Genomic DNA, 25,071 nt, shown 5'->3' with positions numbered 1-25,071 from the left:
TAATGATGTTTGAAATAGCATGTTAACTAAGCGGTAACTTTTGCTCCATCTGCAGATTGCAGAGATGCAATAAAACTGATAAAATTCCACTGTGAGGAAGGGCAGGATTTAGGGACCTGGTGCAGGGCTCCATAGGCCTAGTGGTCCAGCTCTGCATGTTACCGTGTATTGGGATTTCAACGCATAGCTGGACCAAGGAAGGTCCATAGACCATTACCCGATGGAGGAGATATGGAGAAGCCCTGATGCTGCTCTGACTGCTACTGCAGCTGCACTGCCGGGGTGGGGGGGGAAGGATTCCTTCCCTCACTATTCCCACAAAGGTAACACTAGCACACAGTCCCTCATGCTGCCTATGAGCAGGGGTGCCTCAGTTAGTTTCAGGTAGCCTAGCTATTGAGCCAAATTCTGCTCGTTTTATTCACTTGAATGGTACCAAATGGGTTCCATGGAAGCTTTGCCATTTACTTGAGCAGAAATAGCATCCGTCACTAGATTTTAACACTCCTCTGAATACCTGTAATCACAAGGGCACTTTCTAATTTGAGATGTACAAAGCTTTTGGGGTTTCCAGTGATCTTAAGTATGTGAAGGAGTGAAAGAAAGAATACAACCAACCCTTAAAATACTCATAACAGGAGGGGAAAGAGGACTTTAAAAAAAAAAAACAACAGCCCCTAAAAAAAATACTTTGAAATTTTTAACAAATAAAAAGCCAAATCCACCTATTACAAAAATAGGTTAGTTTGTTCTGGTTATAACATTTTCTTGCTGAAAAGGGTATTTACACACAAACACACACACACTCTCTCTCTCTCTTTGAATCCCGAATGTAATGTTGAAAACAATTAGAAAATAAACTGCAAATTCCCTATACCTATTACTTTCCTGAAAGCTTTGGTTGTACAGAAGCAATCTTAAACATTTAAAAGAACATAATGTGAGCTAAGCTACACAGACACATCTTGTCAGTGCTTGAGCAAAATATTTCATTACTGCATTTTCCTAAGCCTGTTTGCCTGTCACGAAGCGCGTGGCAGTTAATGAGATGCCTTGCCAAGGATTTAGCATGCAGCTGCAGCACAGTCTCTGCATAGCAAACACAGCTGATTCTGATCTCATCGCCTTATCCATTTCTACAGAAACAACGATCAGGAAAACAGAAGGGACAATGTATTAAACCTTTCCTCAGTCTCCTTAAACTACCAGGATTAGAGAGTTTGCAAATCTAATAATATATTTTGCAAGTACAATATTTAATCAGAACATTGTTTTATTTGGCATAGCCAGGAGATTGAGCTCTGGCTACACAATAATGTGTTTTGGCAACAATATGAAAAGTCTTCGGAGACAGGTATTTGTTTAAATTCTGCTTCTTTTCTTAGACTAACTAAACATGTGAATTTTTATATATAAAGTTGGGTCAAAGTCAGATCTGATGTAAACAAGTGCAACTCCTATAGAAGTATCTGGGAAAAATACAAATGACAACAGATGATTGCGCAGTTTGGTCAGAAAATAAATATATGTAGTGCAACTCACACTGATCTAGTGTTATAGCTTGTGTGCAAAACAAGTGTAACTTACACAGCAGTGGGGGAGAGAGGGCACACAGGGCAAGAACAGCACAATAAAGCAAACAGCAGGGTATAAGAAGAAGTTCTCAGAAGACAATTTACCCTCCATTATTGCTTGTTCTGCTAAAGCCTCCTCTCAGCCCCCTTTCTTCTACTGTCCTTTTGGCCCTGTTGACAGGTAAACCTATATCTAATGTTAAACAATATCCACTGTTTACAGCACTGCTGAGTTCAGCCCAAGGGGGCCACGTCCTAGGTGCAAATCACAGAGTAACTCCATCCAGTATCAAGGGAGTTACTCCAGATTTACTCAAGCATAACCAAGATGAGAAATTGGCACAAAACATCTACATTACCACTTTGGTGTTTATGCCTCTTGTATTTCTAGTTGCCAAAACACTTTCTAGAATTCTAGCTTTTCAAAAAACCATACTCTTGAATCAACACTTTGGAATTGTATAGTCTGTAACCCGCTGATTTAACGTGTGGGAACAACAAATATAGAGAAACCTTAATATGCTGGCCAGCCATTTGCTTACATAATATTGAAAAAAAAAACCTTCCTTACAAATCTTCCTCCCCAGAAAAAGAAGTACTTTAGGGCCTGCTGCTGACCTCATTTATACAAGTTTTACACTTCAATGAAGTTACTCCCAATTTACTGTGATGTAAGTGAAATCAGAATCAGGAGTTAATACTTTTCTATGGCAGGAAAGTATTGTAGTGGGTGAAAACCATCAGCATTCCCCTCATTCCTTAAATTACCTTATAACCCACCCCTGAAACATATGTTCTCCTTCAGTGCTTCTGCTACTGGCACACTATCAATCAATAGAGAGAAGCAATAGAGAATAGTTGACATATTCCTTTCTTTTGCCCTAGAGAAGGGTATTGTCTGTCCAACATGCTTGATATCTAGTGATCAGACAAGCTGGAGTCCTGTGGTTCCCTCAAAAATCAGGTCCGAGCGTAAAGTCCTACTGATTGGTATCATATTGTAGTATACAGCAAAATCATATTGTGCAATAGCCCACAGTTTATTCCTTTTTCACAGTAATCCTCTATAGCAGATAAATGGAAAAACAGATTAAAAACCCTACTGTTCACAGCATCCTTTTGTTCCCAACAAAATTGTTTCCAACAACAATGTGGGACAAAAATTAGATATACTAGGCCTTCAGTCATAAGTTATGAATACACATCATATGTTATTGGGTTACTCCTCACTGTCTTCTACAGGTCATCTGGAAAGTAAAATTGAACTCGTCTCCTCTCAGAGAAGACCTAACAGCACCATTTCGTGTGTTATACATTTAGTTGATGTATCTGCACTGAAATCAGTCACACGCAGAGTAAGTACAACTTGCCCAAATCATATAAAATACAGTAGCCAGCAAACTTTCCCATCAAAGACTTAGCAGGGACAAGAAGTTAATCAGTCATTCTCAAAGCCTAGGCAATTCAAAAACAAAATATTGGCATACTTTACAATAATACTGTACTTGGTTTTTGGCTTTTTTTAAAAGTTATTCTATCTAAAACCACTGAAAGGCACAGCTTCTGGAGATTTTCATTACCATTTTTCAAAGCTTGGCTCTGATTTTGGTCATTTGTCTCCAATTTCTATGCTGAAAAGTTGAGAGCTTCCATAACGAATAGGCACACAGAGTTACTAATGCATATTTTTTGGGGGGGAAGACTTCATTTGGGAAAGAAAAGAGTGTAGAAAGCCCAAAATGAGTAAAGACAGTAGTTTCCCCATTCATTAAACCTCTCTTCATCCATGCATAAACACCTAATTCTCTACTGAGCTTCCTGGAGTATTAAGCTCATTTGAAAAAAACCAAGACAGTGTCGTGACAGTTTTGCTTTACAAAATACCATTTTGTTTCTGCAATAGGACAGTAGCAAAATAGAAACTACCATTCCACTACTCAGAAATGAAGGTCATGAGCTGTAACCAGAGTGAAGGTATGGCCTATGGAGCAAAGAGAAGGCGCATTAACTTCCACCAAGCAGGACAAATACCACATGTGTGGCAAAAGCAGGAAAAAGGGCAGGGCAAGAGGTAAACCTCTTGAAGCTTGGTTTCTTTGACTTTGGTTCCAACATATCAGAACCAAGGACCTACATTAGGACACTAAGAACCTTAGTCAAAAAACAATAAAAAATAGAAATAAAGAACAGACTAATTAACTAAATCAAAAATGTGGTGGCACTGGAAACAATCTGGTCTGATGAACTGGGGTCCACGTGTCCAAAGAGGCTCCTGGTCTGCCTCTATGATGGAAGGAACTGAAATTGTCAATATACCACACCCCTTTTTATAGTTCTACTCCTGGGCACTACTCCTAGAAGCTTCCACTCGTCCAAGCTCTGCCATCGGTGCATCCCAAGAATGGGAATGTGTAGAGGCCACTTGAAGAATTTAGACTACCAAGAACTAGCAAGCACCACAACAAAGCTCAGCTAAATATTTTTCCATCTCCACAAAAAACCACCACCAGTTTTGCATTTACATAAAATTAACTTTTGGATACAGTTGTTTCAGTCTGTTATATTTACCTTTGTCCTTTGTTAATCCTCACCCCTGCATGAATTTATTATTCTTATTATTTGCACTGCAGCAGTACCTAGCAGCTCCAGTTCAGGATCAGCCCCCCACCATGCTAGACGCTGCAGAAACACCATAAATTGTCCCAAAATAAAGTGTTTGTTAATGGATCAGGAGCCTTAAAATTGGACCCTCATTTTTTTGTTCTTTTCACTTCTTTAGCGCCTTTCATCTGAGAATCTTAAAGCAATTATTCCCACTGAGTTGCTGTAGAGATGTTTCTCCCCATTTTACTCATGGTGAAATTAAGGCAGAGAGACGTTACCTGGCTTGCTTCTGGTCACACAGCATGCCTGTGATACTCCAGGAAATGATATCTACATCTCCTGACTATCAAATATATTAATTACTAGACTTTGCTTAATCTCTAATTTTTGTAATTTTGTTCTGTAAAGCCTTTCTGGGATCTTGGTACCTTAAAAATTTGCCTCTCTCTATGTACAATTACAAATGCTATGGTTAGTTGAAGTGTGTTGGTAAAGAACCCCCCACCCCCAAGCTTTTGGGTTACCACATACATAAGTAATTGTGATTTCAAATATTAAAGTGGACCTCTAGTTTTACCATTTTATTTGGGATATATTACAACTTAAAAACACTCATTGACTCAGATCTATCTAACTCAGTATTGGGACTCATACAGGACAATTCAGAGTTCAAATTCACAGTATAATCAAGTATTAAAACACATGTGGATTGAAAAACAAATATACATGTGTTGCATATTTATTTTTCTCTACTTGTGTTGATTTCTACAGTCAGTTATACAATGGCAAAATTAACATTTTCATTAGAAAACGTTAAATTGGGTAATTATAAAAAAAGTGTGAGTGAGTGCGTGCTGACAGGCAATACAAACAAATGCAGTAAGTCTTCATTGTCTCCACTGGTACTGAAAGTAAAAGGTAAGTGGGAAACACTTACATCTCAATGTCAAAAGAAGATTGAGATTAAATATGTCAAATATATCCCATTCGTTATCTCTGTGTTTGTTTTCAGAACAGAGTTTTTACAAGATACCCAAATATCTACAACAAACAAGTTTAGCTACTTATTGTAAATGCTGGCAATTCTAAGAGCCATCAGCTAAACTGTCCTGTAAATTTTTCTCTTGTTGCAAACTATGAAAACAACAGAACACTAAATGCGAAGATCTTGCCACCGTTCTGAATGTGCAAAACTGCCCCTCTCCAAAAGACTGTATACTGGAATAAATAAAAATTAAATCTTCCAGCAAACACCAAGAAATAGGTACTGACATGTAGCAAAACATTTAATACTCAGAAAATGGAAATCTAAGACACCTCCATACAATTATGGTTGAAAGAATTGCCAAACAGTTTTGATGGAGAAAACAACATTGGTAACAAAATAGGGAAAAAATATACTAAGACTTGTTACCTCAAAGCAGTTGTGATATAACATGGCTCATACATGTTGTTATCTAAGAGCCTGATCCAAACCACACTGTAGTCAATTTGAGTCTTTCCATTCCCTTACTGGGCTTTGGATCATGCCCTACAATATTTCTTAAATTACATTTATAACTATACTTTTCGGTCTCCAGTAAAAGAAGATTAGGAGTATAAAGCAATAGGAATGTGTTTGTATTCTGTTGTCCTGATTGCTAGATGTGGTTCTATTAATTGTCACAGTACATCAGCTTTGCAAAGCTATCATAAAAATTTACCAGCCCAGACCAGAATTTACTCATCTGTTTTTTTAACAATATTTATGCATAACATAAAGACTAGGGTGACAATAATTTTGAAGGAACATGTATGCTATAAAAATATTTAACTTGCGAATACAGCTTCTTGTACTATAGAAGATCATTTGCATAACAATGTTTTGAATAGAAAGGCAGTTGATTTACCCAAGGATTCTGAACCTGGATCTTTGGCTTTGCCACTACTGAAATTCAATTATTTGCATAGTTAAATAAGCTACATTTAGTATAATGATGTATCTAACTAAAACCTGGAATTTCACAACTAAGGTTACTACGTGTTGCATCTGATGTAGAATGCATGATAGAAACGTTTATCATTTCTAGATGCAAGAATAAGGACTTAGGTTTGGCAATTGTTCACAGCTTTCATACTTTGTTAAGATATATAAAAATTAATTGTGACACTAAATCCACACAGAGAAATCACAATTCATGGCTGTGACCTTACACAATTCAATCAATATCTTACGCTATTTATTCCTTGGCTATAAACAGCTGACATAGCAAGAGATCATAGCCACTCCCCAGAAGCGCAGGTCAGACCAGTGGGCAAGGAGTAGAACAGTAACTCCATGCATGGTCAAGCCAGAAGTTAGAACTATCTAACTATTATAGGCTTTCTATATAGCGCCCAACACCATAGTATTTAAATACTTCCCAGATAAATCTGATCTGCAGGATAACATCCCTAGCTTCCCGTTTATGGGAGACTGGAGAAAGGAGAGGGGAAGAAGCAGGGCAGCTCACGTTCGAAGAGGAAGGGATCAATATCCCATGCAGAGCATGTAGTCTGATCCATGTGATATATAAAATAGACAGTGCAGTTTGAGTTTTGGGACTATAACTCCATCTCAGGGTTCTGGTAACTGCATAAAAGTCACTCGAGCTTTGCTCTTGTGGTTTATGATATCTCCAGAGCGCCTAGATTGAATTATAGCCTTATAATTCAGAGTTGCCTATTTATATAAGCTTAATATGATTTCAGTGTAGATTCTGTAATCTAAATTCTATTTTAGACCAGAAGTTAAAAAACAAGGAAATTTTAGTCGTCTCAGAGCTTGCACTCAGATCTGTACTTAAATAATGATAGATCAGTGTTTCCCCTCTCCTAAGGATCAATCATTAACCTTCCCACCAATAGCTCAGTATTCACTCTGCATGGCTAACATAAGATGTCAGCAGTTGTAGTAGTATTGTTTTCTTAGGTTAAAGGTTAACCACTTTCATTTTTTTTAAAAAAAGAACAACGTTCTACTGGACTGTTCACTGCACTGCCCAATCTCTCTCAAAATAGCAGTGAAGCACGGGGGGAGAGGGGAAATCTTTGCTTCATCAGCAGAAGAAAAACATGGTGTTTTGTATTATTAATAAGAATCTAGGTAATTAGAGAAGTAATAGCTGCCTTCCATCCCATAATACAGTTAAAGTTGCTTCAGTCAAGACTGTCTGGTGGATGACATTCCCAGACAGTTTAAGCAACCTTTCCAATTATACCAACTTCTATTCTCTGCAGGGTTCCATGTGTAAGCGGGGGAATAGTCCCGCTATAGTGGGGAACTTTCCTGGCTTCTGCACTACCCCGGTGAAGTGAGCTAGTGAAAGGATCTGAGTCCTCGCTCCCACTTCCTTTACCCAGTGGCCTTCCTGCCCTTGAGGACTCCCCTTCCACTCTCCTGTCTGGCAGAATCCTCATAACCCCAACAAGGCTGGGCCCAGGATTCCTGGGGGGCTCCACCCCCAACCCTGCTGTGGTCACCGAGGACAGGGGCTAGGGTGTCCCCACTCCGGGGTACTCTCTCTGCACTGGGCACTTCTCTGACCCACTGACCATTACATACAAGTTAAAGCAAATGCAAGTTATTTAATCAACAATTAATTTTAAAAAGAATAAGGAAAAATGGGAAGGTTAAAGAAAACACATCACCCCGCTCTGTGGCAGGGAACATCACAAACAGTGTCTCTGGAATTTCAGGGCAGTTCACAGTCTGTTCCTTGTAAGTCCCAGGCCTTCTTCTCAGGCCCTGGCTGTGCTGCAGGGATGCTGTGGGTTGGACACTTGCTCTGGTGGTGGCCACACGCTCTCAGGCTCTAAGTGGTAGGACTCTTCTGCCCAGTGTCACCCCCGCCTTGTCGGGGTAATGATCCAAGCCTGGCCTGCAGAGTCTCTTGGCTGAGGCATCTGCCTGTGCTGGGCCTGCTGCCCAGGGTCCCCCTCGCTCTCCCCAGCTGCTCACCGCACCCAGCTCCAGACTGCTCCAGCCCCAGCTGCACCACTCTGTCTCTGCACTGCTGCTGCTGCTCTGCCTCCAGCTCCCTGGGCTGCTTTTCTGGCCCCTCGGGCTCTGGTTGCTGCAGCTCTGCTCCCAGGGCAAGTCTGCTCTCTCTGGGCTGTGCCTCTGGTTTTGGGGCTGCAGCTCTGCTCCCGGGACAGGGTCTGATCCCTCTGGGCTGCTTTTCTGGTCCCTCTGGTTCTGGCACAGCTCTGCTCCCCAGCTTAGCTTGGGCCCCTGCTTTCCCCTTAGCTCAGCCCCACTCTGTCTGACCCAGGCAAATCCAGCTCAGACGGAGGCGGGGACCTCCCTGGCCTCCTGACTCCCTGATTAGCCTGCTCGCCCTGTCATTCAGGCTGACCTGGAGCATTGGCCTCTCCCCATTGATCCTGGGGACTATCAGTCTCAGGGTCCTGGTTTCCCATAGACCCTTCCCCTTTTAGTATGGGAGGTAGCCAACCAAAACACCCCCACTGAATGTTAGTAAGGGGGCAACAGTCCCCTTACACATGCCTATTTCTGTATGAGATGGAATCACTACAGAAACTTGAGACTCTTTGAACCTTCAAACACCCATGCCTGTCTCTGAAAAGGTTCTAAAGTCAGTAGAGACACACACAGTTCAGAAGCTCTACAGAGAATAATCAGGAATTTTGATTGAAATTCGAAGGGAAAAGCTGCAGCTTGTATTCCAATAAAGTGACATTAAAACCCTCATTAAGTGACAGCTCTCTCTGCTGAGTATTATGGAAATCAACTTGGTTCCTTGAGAATCTTCCCCCATTAGGTGGATTTCAGAGTTATCTATGTTAGGACTGAGCATATTAAGTTCCAGTTCAGCGTCTTTCCTTCCTCTCAGGTGTATCACGGTCTCAACTACAATAGAATCAGAGCTCTTCCAACCACGGGATACAGACTCTGTACCATGAACAGCTATCAGAAGTTATCGTTAAGCTCAAGCAATGGGGGTTTGCACTATTAGAGCAAGGGAATCTGTGAAGTTAGAAATATCTCTGGTAAAAGTGTTAAGCGTGGAGTCCAGTGATATGTCTACACTGCAAAAAGCAGTCATGCCAGGCTGCACCTGGCTATATCTGCTTATGCAGGCTTGCAGGACTTAAAATTGCAGTGTAGCCATTTGGGCTCGGGCTGGAGCCTGGACTCAGACCCGCACAGTGGCTACAGCACAAGTGTGTACAATGCATTTTTTAGCCCTGCAGCCTGAGCCCCATGTGCTGAGTCAGCTGACCCAGACTCAGTGTCATGGGTTTTTTATTGCTGTGTAGACATACCCCTAGATAACTGGATTCATAATCTAACAAATATCCAGCCAAGCCTGATCCATAGGAACACATCCAGTGTGGCTGCCCTGATATGTTGCATACCCCTGGATGTAAAAAACCCACACATGCACCCACACACCTCCCCCAGTTAGGATATATACAAACTGACAGTACTCAAATGCTGGGGGGAAATGCATAATATAGCAAGTGTTGTGCTAAACTTCAGAATATTTGCATCCAAAACCAAAATGGCAAAAGTGCCTGAGGTTCATTGGTTTTTAATTTACTTAAGAAAAAATATGCAGCTCCAATTTGCACTCTGTGCTCAGGAGAGACCAATAATTGGAATAGCAGGATTAAATATCAGGAATCAGGTGTACTGGCAGAATTTAGCATGCAGGGAAACTTGCACAGTGCTACAGCTTTTCTAGTTAATGTGTTAGTTTCTTACATTTAAGAGTGCAGAATGCAAAGGTTTTTTAAAAAGTGGGTTTCTACAACACTGCTTGCTCAAGCAGTGCTCCCAGTGAATTTGGCCCAGAGCATACTGTGCACTTTTGTTTTTGCCTTAACCCTTTCTCCTCCGTGTACAACTACGGTTTCATGCATCCTTAACAAGTCACCGCTTTATCTTTTATTATCCAGCCTCTTCAAAAATTCAACAATATCTAAATACTGTTTCAACCTGCACCATTTCAACCTGCATCATTTTAATGCCAGTATGGATGAAGGTTGTTTGAACTGTTCACACCATTATAGCAGCAGACTGCCGACTGTGGTGGCCTTTTCAAGTCTCCCAGGCTCCACTGCTTCTAGAAGCAAAGCCAGAAAATGTGAAATAGGTACCCAGAAGGCATTGCAAATGAAATGGTTTAGAACAACACTAGTGTGGCCACAGGACAAAACTGTAGCAGTTCAGAACATGATTTAGCAATGGTAGCGGCGACACACTGAATTGTTTGTGCTTAAATCTCTCCTATCCCACTGGTTCAATTAGGAACTGTTCAGTTCTCCAGCACAGACATGGTCTGTACATGAAAAGGCAGTTTTTATATTTCTTCACTACTCAGTTGCAGTACAGCTGGCCAATTAAATATTTACTGTCTGATATCTTAATATTTAATTAGATACAAATAGTCTTGACTTTGCACTTTCCCTGGATTTAAAAAAATGTTCTGCAACACGGCTGCACATGAACATTTAAGAGTATATCATAATTTACTCAACTGACAAACTATGAGAAGCATTTTTGTTGTAATTCAATCAACTGGAAAAAGGAGAATCTCAATGTTCATGCCTCAAATGACTGGCACCCAGCACATGATGAAAGACTCATATTTGTATCCAGTGAATGGATAAAATCAATGCTATTTATCACTAAATAAAGGAGACTAAATATACAGTTATATAATAAGTTTCAAGAAATTATGTAGAGTAGTTTTCACAGACAAAATCTTGAAGGTACCGTTTAATGTGTAAAAATACAGAGCAAGATAGTACTTTATATTTTTAGTAATAATTGAAAAGCCTGAACCGTTAAAATAATTTGGGTAATGTTATGGCTAACAGCAGTCTCCATCCTGAAACTTCAACTCCCATTGACGTCAATGGTAGTTGCAGGCACTCAGTGCCTTGCAAAATTGGACCCACCAGTTGTAGATCTGCACCCTCAAGTCATCAAGTGTTTATTTTATGCCCTGAAACATGTCATTTGCAGGGATCAGGACAGACCGTTCTCCCCACATACAGCACTATGCAAGGTACTGAGTGCCTGCAACTACCATTGTCCAGAGGACAACAAGAGCTGAAAAGTGCACAAACCACTTAGTTTCTTATTTGGGGGGCTTTTATCTCATTTACTGGGGATGCCTCAGTTCTTTTTTTTTTTTTTTTAGGGTGTGATAGTGTGAAAGTGAATGAATGAAGGTATGAGCATTAATGGAAGTTCACACAGTGAAGACACCCAGAGAAAATATTCCACACATACTCCTACACAGTATTTCAACAAAGCTGGCAACTTTAAGAAATCCTGGCTTTTAGGCATGAGCATAGTGTGGTGGGGAGAGAGGGGTGTTGACCCTCAAACCGCAAGCCTTTGGCAGGCAGGGAATTTGCCCCACAACCACACACACATAGCCCTGTTGGCCTGACTGGAGCTGCCTCCCAAATATAGAAATCAAACTACGCCTATGCTTTTAGGTGTAAAGAAAAGAAACACACTCAGGTGTTTGCCATCAGAGTGCTTTAATGATATTTTGAATTTGTAACAGTTTATCTGCCTTGCTGGGAAGTTGCTTTGTAACTGTGGTGATAGCTCAGGTAAATTTGCACTCTGAATTGTAAACTAGGTTGGCTGTTCTAGATCAAGGCTCAGTTATCTTTTCCCCCTGAATTCAACCTTCACATCAACAAAGCAGATATCAATTTCACACAAAAAAAAGACATGTTAAAACAACATTAATGAACACATTTAAAACCAATCCCTGTAGCAAACCTCGTTGCCTACTCTGTTCCCATATCTACTCTAGCAACACCATCAGAGGACCGAACCACATCAGCCACACCATCAGAGGCGCATTCACCTGCACGTCTACTAATGTGATATATGCCATCATGTGCCAGCAATGCCGCTCTGCCATGTACATTGGCCAAACCGGATGGTCCCTTCGTAAAAAAATAAATGGACACAAATTGGACATCAGGAATGGTAACATACAAAAGCCAGTTGGAGAACACTTTAATCTTCCTGGACATATAACAGATTTGAAAGTATCTATACTTGAACAAATAAACTTCAGAAACAGACTTCAAAGAGAAACAGCAGAACTAAAATTCATTTGCAAATTTAACACCATTAATTTGGGCTTGAATAGGGACTGGGAGTGGCTGGCTCATTACAAAAGCAGCTTTGCCTCTCCTGGAATTGACACCTCCTCATCTATTGTTGGGAGTGGACTACATCCACCCTGATCGAACTGGCCCTGTCAACACTGGTTCTCCACTTGTGAGGTAACTCCCTTCTCTTCATGTGCCAGTATATTTATGTCTGCATCTGTAATTTTCACTCCATGCATCTGAAAAAGTGGGCGTTTTACCCACAAAAGCTTATGCTCAAATAAACCTGTTAGTCTTTAAGGTCCCCCGGACGCCTTGTTGTTTTCAAGTTTTCATGTTCTCACAATGAGGCAAGTCACTTTTTTCATCCTCACTCCCAGAAGAGTAAGGGCAAGTATGGGAGGCTCATGCCCATCCCTCCTTTCCCCTCTCCAGAAGCACTGGGAGCAAGTGTGGGTGAGAAGGAAATGCCTTTTCCCACACACTTGCCAGAAGTACACCTAGAGGCATACAGTGCCTCTTGTACGGCTCACATCGAGGGAACTATTGTTGGAGTTTAGCTCCACCAGCCCCTAATGACATACTGCCATTGTGGCAGTATACTAATTTTCTAGAGTGATCATGGAAAGTGAACACAAAAACAGAATGCATCATTTAAATAGTTCAATATTGGTGGAAAGTTTTCCCTTTAAAATAAAATTAAAAATGGAGAAATCTTAACTAATCAGTAAGAAAAATCCTGCAAGAATAGAATGTAAAAGTAAAGTGCTTGAGTGTGATCCGTTTATATTGGATTTATACCAGCATATATGCAGTCACTCTGGATTGCCACTGGTGCCAAGAAGATTCAAAACTCAAAGCATGTCGGTGTGTAGAGTTCATTGTACCTTTGTCCATTTTTAACAAAACAAAACAGTGTTTGTGCCAACTGTTCCTGAACTAGAAAACTGATTCAGAAATATAACCTTCTGGTTTTGAATGAAATCAAACAGATGTAATTGCCCTACAACTGAGCATGTTGTTTACATGAGTATTTACATGATTAAGCTTTTCTTCCCCATTCTGTACTTTGCATGTTAATCAATGTTTTTTCTTCTGTAATTTGCCATTTTAATAAACCTTAGCATTTACAGAGGCGTATCTGGCTTCTGTTTATGACTACCTGCAGTCTAATTAATTGATCTGATCCCAATCTTACATGGTGCTGGTGAGTACCCCTAGTTCTCACTGGTTTCAGGCAAATGGAGGCTTCTCAGCCCATTACATGATTAGGCTCAAAAGTCCATAGGACTTTCATACGCTTCTTTCAAATTCTAAGGTCCCTGCAATCTCAAGTTTGACAACCTGTCTAAACTGAATCTCTTAAGAAACATGGGTGGAAATTGTATTTAACCTATAGTTATGAAAGTTCTATTTGGAAAGTTTGTAAACAATTTTTCTTCCCCTTGGTTAATCCTAATATTATCATCCATATTTACAATGAAGTTCATAGGAATATAAGAACAGGGTCAGACCAAACGTCCAGTTAGGCCAGTAGCTAGTCTTCCGACAGTGGCCAATGCCTGGTGCCCCAGAGGGAATGAACAGAACAGGCAATCAGAAAATCACAGCCTTAGCTTCAAAACTATGTGCTTGTTTATGGAAAGTATCTGTAGATTGCTTCGCAGGTGGTGTCGGAGAGAAGGCTTTGGATTCTTTGACCATAGGATGGTGTTCCAAGAAGGATGAGTGCTAGGCAGAGACGGGCTCCACCTAATGAAGAGAGGGAAGAGCATCTTCGCAAGCAGGCTGGCTAACCTAGTGAGGAGGGCTTTAAACTAGGTTCACCGGGGGAAGGAGACCAAAGCCCTGAGGTAAGTGGGACGTGGGATACCGGGAGGAAGCACAAGCAGGAGAGCGTGAAAGGGGAGGGATCCTGCCTCATACTAAGAAAGCAGGACAAACAGCAAGTTATCTCAAGTGCCTATACGCAAATGCAAGAAGCCTGGGAAACAAGCAGGGAGAACTGGAAGTCCTGGCACAGTCAAGGAATTATGATGTGATTGGAATAACAGAGACTTGGTGGGATAACTCACATGACTGGAGTACTGTCATGGATGGATATAAACTGTTCAGGAAGGACAGGCAGGGCAGAAAAGGTGGGGGAGTTGCATTGTATGTAAGAGAGCAGTATGACTGCTCAGGGCTCTGGTATGAAACTGCAGAAAAACCTGAGTGTCTCTGGATTAAGTTTAGAAGCGTGAGCAACAAGGGTGATGTCGTGGTGGGGAATCCACCACGACAATCCAGAAAGTTTTTGGAAAGGGTAGGGGATTGTTTTTGGAAACAATCCAGGAAGTTTTTGGAAAAGGTAGGGGACCATTTCCTGGTGCAAGTGCTGGAGGAACCAACTAGGGGCAGAGCTCTTCTTCAGTTCTGCTGCTCACAAACCGGGAACAATCTGTAGGGGAAGCAAAAGTGGATGGGAACCTGGGAAGCAGAGACCATGAGATGGTCGAGTTCAGGATCCTGACACAAGGAAGAAAGGAGAGCAGCAGAATATGGACACTGGACTTCAGAAAAGCAGACTTTGACTCCCTCAGGGAACTGATGGGCAGGATCCCCTGGGAGAATAACATGAGGGGGAAAGGAGTCCAGGAGAGCTGGCTGTATTTTAAAGAATCCTTATTGAGGTTACAGGGACAAACCATCCCAATGTGTAGAAAGAATAGTAAATATGGCAGGCGACCAGCCTGGCTTAACAGTGAAATCCTTGCTGATCTTAAACACGAAAAAGAAGCTAACAAGAAGTGGAAGATTGGACAAATGACCAGGGAAGAGTATAAAAATATTGCCCAGGCATGCAGGAGTGAAATCAGGAAGGCCAAATCACACCTGGAGGTGCAGCTAGCAAGAGATGTTAACAGTAACAAGAAGGGTTTCTTCAGGTATGTTAGAAACAAGAAGAAAGTCAAGGAAAGTGTGGGCCCTTTATTGAATGAGGGAGGCACCCTAGTGACAGAGGATGTGGAAAAAGCTAAGGTACTCAATGCTTTTTTTTTGCCTCTGTCTTCACGAACAAGGTCAGCTCCCAGAGTGCTGCACTGGGCAGCACAGCATGGGGAGGAGGTGACCAGCCCTCTGTGGAGAAAGAAGTGGTTTGGGACTATTTAGAAAAGCTGGATGAGCACAAGTCCATGGGGCCGTATGCGCTGCATCCGAGAGTGCTAAAGGAGTTGGCGGATGTGATTGCAGAGCCATTGGCCATTATCTTTGAAAACTCATGGCGATCGGGGGAGGTCCCGGACGACTGGAAAAAGGCTAGTGTACTGCCCATCTTTAAAAAAGGGAAGAAGGAGGATCCTGGGAACTACACTCCAGTCAGCCTCACCTCAGTCCCTGGAAAAATCATGGAGCAGGTCCTCAAGGAATCAATTCTGAAGCACTAAGAGGAGAGGAAAGTGATCAGGAACAGTCAGCATGGATTCACCAAGGGCAAGTCATGCCTGACTAATCTAATTGCCTTCTATGACGAGATAACTGGCTCTGTGGATGGGGGGAAAGCAGTGGATGTATTGTTCCTTGACTTTAGCAAAGCTTTTGACACGGTCTCCCACAGTATTCTTGCCAGTAAGTTAAAGAAGTATGGGCTGGATGGACTATAAGGTGGATAGAAAACTGGTTAGATCGTCGGGCTCAATGGGTAGCGATCAATGGCTCCATGTCTAGTTGGCAGCCAGTATCAAGTGGAGTGCCCCAAGGGTCGGTCCTGGGGCCAGTTTTGTTCAATATCTTCATTAATGATCTGGAGGATGCTGTGGATTGTACCCTCAGCAAGTCTGCAGATGACACTAAACGGGGAGGAGAGAAGAATGAGGGGGGATTTGATAGCTGCTTTCAACTACCTGAAAGGGGGTTCCAAAGAGGATGGATCTAGACTGTTCTCAGTTGTAGCAGATGACAGAACGAGGAGTAATGGTCTCAAGTTGCAGTGGGGGAGTGTTTTAGGTTGGATATTAGGAAAAACTTTTTCACTAGGAGGGTGGTGAAACAGTGGAATGCGTTACCTAGGGAGGTGGTGGAATCTCCTTCTTTTGAAGTTTTTAAGGTCAGGCTTGACAAAGCCCTGGCTGGGATGATTTAGTTGGGGATTGGTCCTGCTTTGAGCAGGGGGTTGGACTAGATGACCTCCTTAGGTCCCTCCCAACCCTGATATTCTATGATTCTACTGAACAACAGCTTAATCTTCAGATTCTGATTTTGTCCAAGTGTTCTAATCTGGAGTTTCACTTTATGTCAGCTTTAGCACATTATACATTATTACCTTCTCACTGGTCAGTCACTGATTGGTTCGATTGCTCGGCATTCTAAGGCACTCTTTCCTTGTTAAAGCTAAGTTAATGTGGTTGAAGTGGATTGAGCATGGGGCTAGACATTTATGAATTCTAGACTCAGGTCTGCTATTAACGTGCTGTGTGGCCTTGGGCAAATCACTTGGGCTTAATTTCAAGAGTTCACTAATTTTAGGTGTCTTCATTTTACGTGCCCAACCTGAGACCCCAGAGGGCCAAATTTTCAGAGGTCATGACCACCTTCCACTTCAGTGGAACCTGCATGTGCTCAGAGCCTCTAAAAAACCAGGCCTAATGAGACGTATTTCAAATTGGGTATCCAGAAATGGAGGTAAACAAAACTGACTCTTTAAAAACAAGTAAATTAATTGTTTGGGTTGGTTTCTCCATTTGAAAATTGTGGATACTAGTACTTACTGTACCTACTTTCCCGAAAAGGGTGTTGTCTGAGAAATGTTCACGAAGCCTTTTGAAAAGATCTAAAATTCATGTATAATAAAATGTCACTTTAAAAGTGTAGAAGGTGTAAATTTTTAGCCAAATCCTAAATCAAGGAAGTAATAAAATCCCATCATGCCATTATTTCCAAAATGGCAGCTGCAAACTGCCTGGGAGAGTCATTCTGAAAGTTATTAAAGGCATATTTGAACATAGTTGCATTTTCTACAGAAAATCAAACCACCCTTCTAAAGGACCTGATTTTGCTCAGTGCTAAGTTTGAAAAACTTCCCAGGCTCAAGGATTTAAGGACACCCAGCATATCACAGGAAGTACTTAGCACTATTCTGGATCATGCCTTAAATTCATTTTTGCCTGCATGGAGGCAAGCCATCTCAGAATCTTGTTTTTATAGGATTAATCCTGCCTGAGCATGGGGGATGGACTAGATGACCTCTTGAGGTCCCTTCCAGCCCTACATTTGTATGATTCTATACAACTGCTATGGGGCTCTTCCAAGTCTACTGCTTTGGATCATGTTTGAACATCACTGAGGAAGGGCTGGTTCCTGCAAGGTAACAAGTGCCTTTGACTCTGATGGTCTTCAGGTGGGAGTGTGCATGCTCTGCATACACAATATTGAACCCCACTTGATGGCATTACAAACTAGGCAAGAATGGAGAAGCAATCTTACTGAAGTTGGAAGCTTTGTGCATAAATCTTTGAGAGAGAATTTAAGAGTGCTTAGTGACATCACCCTTGAATATCAATATCTCTGGGAAAGGACAAGTCTGTGTGTATCTATATCCATGTGTCTCGGTAACAAGATGGTAGAATTCAGAGTAGCAGCCGTGTTAGTCTGTATTCGCAAAAAGAAAAGGAGTACTTGTGGCACCTTAGAGACTAACAAATTTATTTGAGCATAAGCTTTTGTGAGCTACAGCTTACTTCATCAGATGGTAGAATGTGTGTGTGTGTATTTGTGATAAAGTAAACATTTCCAGTTAATTTAAAATAACTTAAATCACGGTTGACCTGAAGATCCTAAATCCTTCAACATATTGCTTTAATTAAAAAATAAAAAAGAGTTTCAAAACCCTAACTTTTTTTTTTAAACATGGAACAATGTTCAAACTTAGCTGTGAATTCAATATGCTTTTAAATGATAAATTAGTATCAGTATTTTCCTGAAGCAGATTGTACTACAAAGATTACTGATAGCAAACGAAAGGAAAGTCAAGGTACTTTTATCTGTCCTTCCTTTTTTTGTTCCTGTAGCTGTGGCATTCTCCTGCTCACTTTGAAATTGCCCCAGTTAGGTTGTTCTGAAGTTATTGTTGCTATGAGGGGGAAAAAAAAGTCTTTTCATTAGAAAAAATGTATTATTTGCTAGGTTTTGAAATGGGAGTTACTATTAGAAACAAGGGGAGAACATCACCCAGCGTGGGCTGGGATCAGACTAGTTAGGAGATCAAAGAAATATATTTCCTCCTTTACTCAATACATTTCACTTAGCTGAATGACTGGAAGTCTTTCACATTTTTTTATTTCATGTAAACAGGGCAGGTTCTGATCTCAGTTACTCTACTATAAATCTGGAGTAATTCCAAGGAAAATGATAGAATTACTTTGGATATACAGCAGATAACAATCTGGCCCCTGGAGTAACCTTCAATTAGAGCTGAGTAAATAATTTTTGGCATAATTTCTCTGATTAATTTAGCACTTTTATATCTGTGAATTGATTGCATCTTCTGCAGATATTATTCAAAATTATTGGTTTAAGGTTTCTGCAATTTTTGGAACTACAGATTGATTACCAACATCTGCAAATCTTTGTTCACTCTTTGAGCTGTGTGTAGATGGGAGTGGTCAGATAAGTCACATGGAGCTGAAGATCTGACTCCATCAATGGAGCTAGGGCAGTTTACACCACTTGAGGGATCTGCGTAATGGTGGTTGTTTTCTCATTGGTAAAGTTGGAAGGCATGGCTGTGATGAATATTCAAATACTACTCCTGGGGGAATTCTGCACCACTGCACATGTACAGAATTTATGTCCCCCACAGATTTCTTAGCTTCCTTGTAGAAAAATGACTTTGCTTCCTCTTCAGAAAGGGAAGCCACAAGAACGGTCATGCGACCCTCCCCAGAAGTATGTTTCGGGTGCCCAGGGCAGCCACCAGAGAGGTAAATCACTGCAGGGCAAGGGGTGGGACTAGGGAAGACCCAGCTGGTGGCTCCTACTCTGCGTCAGGCTCAGCTGCTAGTCCTGGCTGGGCTGGGGAGGACAGGACTTCCTCTTCCCCGTACGGCACCAGGGGCCAAGTCAGACCCATCCCCAGATTTCTTCCTCAGCTGCAGGAAGCTCTGCAATCTCCACCCCCCACGCCCCGCTTCCTGCGCACGCATCACTCCTCAGCTGCAGGGGGAAGGATCCCTGTACAGGGAGCTCCTACATCTTCCCCCCCCCAAAACCCTGTGTATCCAGACCCCCTCATACCCAGACCCTCCCACTGAGCCCCAACCACCTTCACCTGACCTCCCTGCAGAATCTCCTTACCGTTACACCTAGAACCCTCCAACAAGCCCCTGCACAGCCCAATCCCCCCCAACATGCAGATCCCCCACTGAGCCACTGGTACCTAAATTGCCCCACACAGAACCCTTTCAACCTACATCTGGATCCCCTCCACACTAAGCCCCCCCTATACACTTGGATTCTGCTTTGCTGAGCCTGCCTGTCCACACCTGGCATGGAGGGGCAGGCCCTGGTGTGTTTCTGGGGTAGATCCGGTCCTTGCACTGTGTCAGGGCGGGTACAGCCTCACTGCTGAGTGCGTGTCCCAGAGGGGAGATGTACAGTCATCTCCCACCGCTGTGCAGCCAGTGGCCTGTGCTTTCCAATACCATGCTGGAGCCTCCACATTTATTTTTCCCTCAGGAGTAAAATACTCACCATGCACATTCATTTTCTCTAAATAGGTGCATGTCTTTTGAAATTTGTTGGGTAATCTTTCCAACAAAACTCAGTTGTGTGACTATTTGAAGCAAGTGAACACAAAAGGGAAACAAGAATAGTGAAAGTAAATTCGTTTAAAAGTTGAGGGGAACAAACAGGGACTATTTCCCCCCCACTACTCATCGCTTGACTTGCATCTGAATAGCTCATGGTAGGCTTTGGCTAAGCTTGAACTAAGGAGAGCTTGGGTGCAGATCACAATAGTAGTACTGTAGATGACAAAAGCCTAATCCTGCAAGTAGACCTGCCCTTCTTGCACAGAGACATGGACTTCATAGGGAGCTCTGCTCACAGAATGAGGCCCTTAGCTACCACCACATGTGTCACTAGAGAGTTTACCCCTTCCACTTCCTTTTGCACGGTCAAATGATTTATTTCTGAACTCATTAGATAGGCAACAGCCTTAGAAATGAGAATGACCCTCAAGCCAGAACTTTTAGGGCAGTGAGTTAATAATACATATCTAGAATACTCTTATAAATATATCATAGAATCATAGAATATCAGGGTTGGAAGAGACCTAAGGAGGTCATCTAGTCCAACCCCCTGCTCAAAGCAGGACCAATCCCCAACTAAATCATCCCAGCCAGGGCTTTGTCAAGCCTGACCTTAAAAGCTTCAAAAGAAGGAGATTCCACCACCTCCCTAGGTAACGCATTCCACTGTTTCACTACCCTCCTAGTGAAAAAGTTTTTCCTGACATCCAACCTAAACCTCCCCCACTGCAACTTGACACCATTACTCCTCGTTCTGTTATCTGCTACCACTGAGAACAGTCTAGATCCATCCTCTTTGGAACCCCCTTTCAGGTAGTTAAAAGCAGCTATCAAATCCCCCCTCATTCTTCTCTTCCGCAGACTAAACAATCCCAGTTCCCTCAGCCTCTCCTCATAAATCATGTGTTCCAGTCCCCTAATCATTGTTGTTGCCCTCCGCTGGACATTTTCCAATTTTTCCACATCCTTCTTGTAGTGTGGGGCCCAAAACTTGACACAGTACTCCAGATGAGGCCTCACCAATGTCGAATAGAGGGGAACGATCACGTCCCTCGATCTGCTGGCAATGCCCCTACTTATACATCCCAAAATGCCATTGGCCTTCTTGGCAACAAGGGCACACTGTTGACTCATATCCAGCTTCTCGTCCACTGTAACCCCTAGGTCCTTTTCCGCAGAACTGCTGCCGAGCCATTCGGTCCCTAGTCTCTAGCAGTGCATGGGATTCTTCCGTCCTAAGTGCAGGACTCTGCACTTGTCCTTGTTGAACCTCATCAGATTTCTTTTGGCCCCAATCCTCTAATATGTCTAGGTCCCTCTGTATCCTATCCCTACCCTCCAGCGTATCTACCACTCCTCCCAGTTTAGTGTCATCTGCAAACTTGCTGAGGGTACAATCCACAGCATCCTCCAGATCATTAATGAAGATATTGAACAAAACCGGCCCCAGGACCGACCCTTGGGGCACTCCACTTGATACCGGCTGCCAACTAGACATGGAGCCATTGATCGCTACCCATTGAGCCCGACGATCTAACCAGTTTTCTATCCACCTTATAGTCCATCCAGCCCATACTTCTTTAACTTGCTGGCAAGAATACTATGGGAGACCGTGTCAAAAGCTTTGCTAAAGTCAAGGAACAATACATCCACTGCTTTCCCCCCATCCACAGAGCCAGTTATCTCGTCATAGAAGGCAATTAGATTAGTCAGGCATGACTTGCCCTTGGTGAATCCATGCTGACTGTTCCTGATCACTTTCCTCTCCTCTAAGTGCTTCAGAATTGATTCCTTGAGGACCTGCTCCATGATTTTTCCAGGGACTGAGGTGAGGCTGACTGGAGTGTAGTTCCCAGGATCCTCCTTCTTCCCTTTTTTAAAGATGGGCAGTACACTAGCCTTTTTCCAGTCGTCCGGGACCTCCCCCGATCGCCATGAGTTTTCAAAGATAATGGCCAATGGCTCTGCAATCACATCCGCCAACTCCTTTAGCACTCTCGGATGCAGCGCATACGGCCCCATGGACTCGTGCTCATCCAGCTTTTCTAAATAGTCCCGAACCACTTCTTTCTCCACAGAAGGCTGGTCACCTCCTCCCCATGCTGTGCTGCCCAGTGCAGCACTCTGGGAGCTGACCCTGTTCGTGAAGACAGAGGCAAAAAAAGCATTGAGTACCTTAGCTTTTTCCACATCCTCTGTCACTAGGGTGCCTCCCTCATTCAATAAAGGGCCCACACTTTCCTTGACTTTCTTCTTGTTTCTAACATACCTGAAGAAACCCTTCTTGTTACTGTTAACATCTCTTGCTAGCTGCACCTCCAGGTGTGATTTGGCCTTCCTGATTTCACTCCTGCATGCCCGGGCAATATTTTTATACTCTTCCCTGGTCATTTGTCCAATCTTCCACTTCTTGTTAGCTTCTTTTTCGTGTTTAAGATCAGCAAGGATTTCACTGTTAAGCCAAGCTGGTCGCCTGCCATATTTACAATTCTTTCTACACATCGGGATGGTTTGTCCCTGTAACCTCAGTAAGGATTCTTTAAAATACAGCCAGCTCTCCTGGACTCCTTTCCCCCTCATGTTATTCTCCCAGGGGATCCTGCCTATCGGTTCCCTGAGGTTGTCAAAGTCTGCTTTTCTGAAGTCCAGGGTCCGTATTCTGCTGCTCTCCTTTCTTCCTTGTGTCAGGATCCTGAACTCGACCATCTCATGGTCACTGCTTCCCAGGTTCCCATCCACTTTTGCTTCCCCTACAAATTGTTCCCGGTTTGTGAGCAGCAGAACTGAAAAAGAGCTCTGCCCCTAATTGGTTCCTCCAGCACTTGCACCAGGAAATGGTCCCCTACCCTTTCCAAAAACTTCCTGGATTGTCTGTGCACCACTGTATTGCTCTCCCTCCAGATATCGGGGTGATTGAAGTCTCCCATAAGAACGAGGCCTGCGATCTAGTAACTTCTGTTAGTTGCCGGAAGAAAGCCTCGTCCACCTCATCCCTCTGGTCCGGTGGTCGAAAGCAGACTCCCACCACGACATCACCCTTGTTGCTCACGCTTCTAAACTTAATCCAGAGACACTCAGGTTTTTCTGCAGTTTCATACCAGAGCCCTGAGCAGTCATACTGCTCTCTTACATACAATGCAATCCCCCACCTTTTCTGCCCTGCCTGTCCTTCCTGAACAGTTTATATCCATCCATGACAGTACTCCAATCATGCGAGTTATCCCACCAAGTCTCTGTTATTCCAATCACATCATAATTCCTTGACTGTGCCAGGACTTCCAGTTCTCCCTGCTTGTTTCCCAGGCTTCTTGCATTTGTGTATAGGCACTTGAGATAACTTGCTGTTTGTCCTGCTTTCTTAGTATGAGGCAGGAACCCTCCCCTTTCGCGCTCTCCTGCTTGTGCTTCCTCCCGGTATCCCACTTCCCCACTTACCTCAGGGCTTTGGTCTCCTTCCCCCGGTGAACCTAGTTTAAAGCCCTCCTCACTAGGGTAGCCAGCCTGCTTGCGAAGATGCTCTTCCGTCTCTTCATTAGGGGGAGCCCGTCTCTGCCTAGCACTCATCTTTCTTGGAACACCATCCCATGGTCAAAGAATCCAAAGCCTTCTCTCCGACACCACCTGTGAAGCAATCTACAGATACTTTTCATAAACAAACACATAGTTTTGAAGCTAAGGCTGTGATTTTCTGATTGCCTGTTCTGTTCATTCCCTCTGGGGCACCAAGCATTGGCCACTGTCGGAAGACTAGATACTGGGCTAGCTGGACGTTTGGTCTGACATCAGACGCTAGCTGGATGTTTGGTCTGATATCATGTCCTCTGAATTCTTTCTGCAGACAGAAATGTGATGAATGGTCACATAAAATCGAAGTATGTTGCTATGACATCTGAGAGAGAAACAGATATGAAGGTAACATCACAAGTGCACTTTAACAAGAAAAAAGAAGAGGAAAGTCTAACATTTAATTCTAGTGGAAAAAGCAAGGACTCAAGATATTCAGGATCACTTCTGAACAGTAAATAAGGACCAAATCTTCCCCTCCATGGGCAAAAGGAAAACAAGAGACTGGAAAACAGGAGTTTCAAGTGATCGTGCTGGCAATAGGTAGGGTCAGAGTCATGGGACAGCCCATTCTAAACACTCACCCAGAGGGTGAGGGTTTCTGTATAATATAATGCTGACAGGCTCAATTCTTATACTTTTCAGGGGGAAGGAAGCCCAACAGACAGACATACATCTCCACACGGCCATTATTTGAGAATCCACAGAGTTGAAAACATGGGGAGGGGCTTCCTCTGGTTCCAAGGGCAAGGAGATGAAGCCATTGTCACACATCTCCCTTTTTTCATATGTGTCTACTGGTTATAGCTAGTAATCAGGGTTGGATATGCCCAGAGGTGTAGAGGGAACTCATCCAGAAGGCCCTTACCCCACCCCAGAAGCCTGACCCACAGATTTCAAATATAGTTCTGCAATATTTTACTGCTTCTCCACTGAGTAACTTTTAAAGTCTTTTAAATCTAATTTTAAGAGAAAACAATGAGATGCAGCACCACTTCACATTACATCAGCCATCCAGGAGACAGACAGACACTAACAGTCCACCCCGAAAACATCCACCTCCACAATTCTTAGGGCCTAATTTTTCCATAGTTTAGCCCCAAATGATTTTAAGCACTCTGTGGTTTGGGGTGGAGCCAGTCCATGCGGGATTTCCCTCCCTACAGCCTTTTTCCTGGAAGCCCTTCTGCCTACGCATTCTCCGGCTCCCTATACATACTCGCAGATACTGGATGACTGGGATTTAAATCCATAATAGGATTTCTAGTCTCATTTTCTGAAGGGGAAGTGGGAAGAGGAGAAGAGTGGAGAATCCTCAAAGTCTAGCAGAGATACCAATACAACTTACAGCATCTAGCACAATGAGGCCCCAGTCAGGTTGGCCTCTAAGTTCTAGAAGACAACAAATG

General features: G+C 42.9%; 1 protein-coding gene and 1 long non-coding RNA gene across 2 annotated transcripts in view; one reads left to right on the top strand and one right to left on the bottom strand.

Annotated features, from left to right (window-relative positions):
* The window catches only part of THSD7B (thrombospondin type 1 domain containing 7B), a 484,955-nt gene that overhangs the window by 442,202 nt on the left and 17,682 nt on the right, over nucleotides 1–25,071 (bottom strand). The gene's annotated exons all lie outside the window — the stretch shown is intronic.
* LOC141995620 (uncharacterized) lies at nucleotides 1,313–24,344 on the top strand. The gene is made up of 3 exons (XR_012641375.1): nucleotides 1,313–1,354; nucleotides 2,817–2,929; nucleotides 23,937–24,344. It is a non-coding gene; the product is annotated as an uncharacterized LOC141995620 (long non-coding RNA).

The sequence above is a fragment of the Natator depressus genome, chromosome 11, assembly GCF_965152275.1.
Source record: "Natator depressus isolate rNatDep1 chromosome 11, rNatDep2.hap1, whole genome shotgun sequence".
NCBI classification, from domain to species: domain Eukaryota; kingdom Metazoa; phylum Chordata; order Testudines; family Cheloniidae; genus Natator; species Natator depressus.
This window is presented reverse-complemented; position numbering and strand designations above follow the sequence as displayed.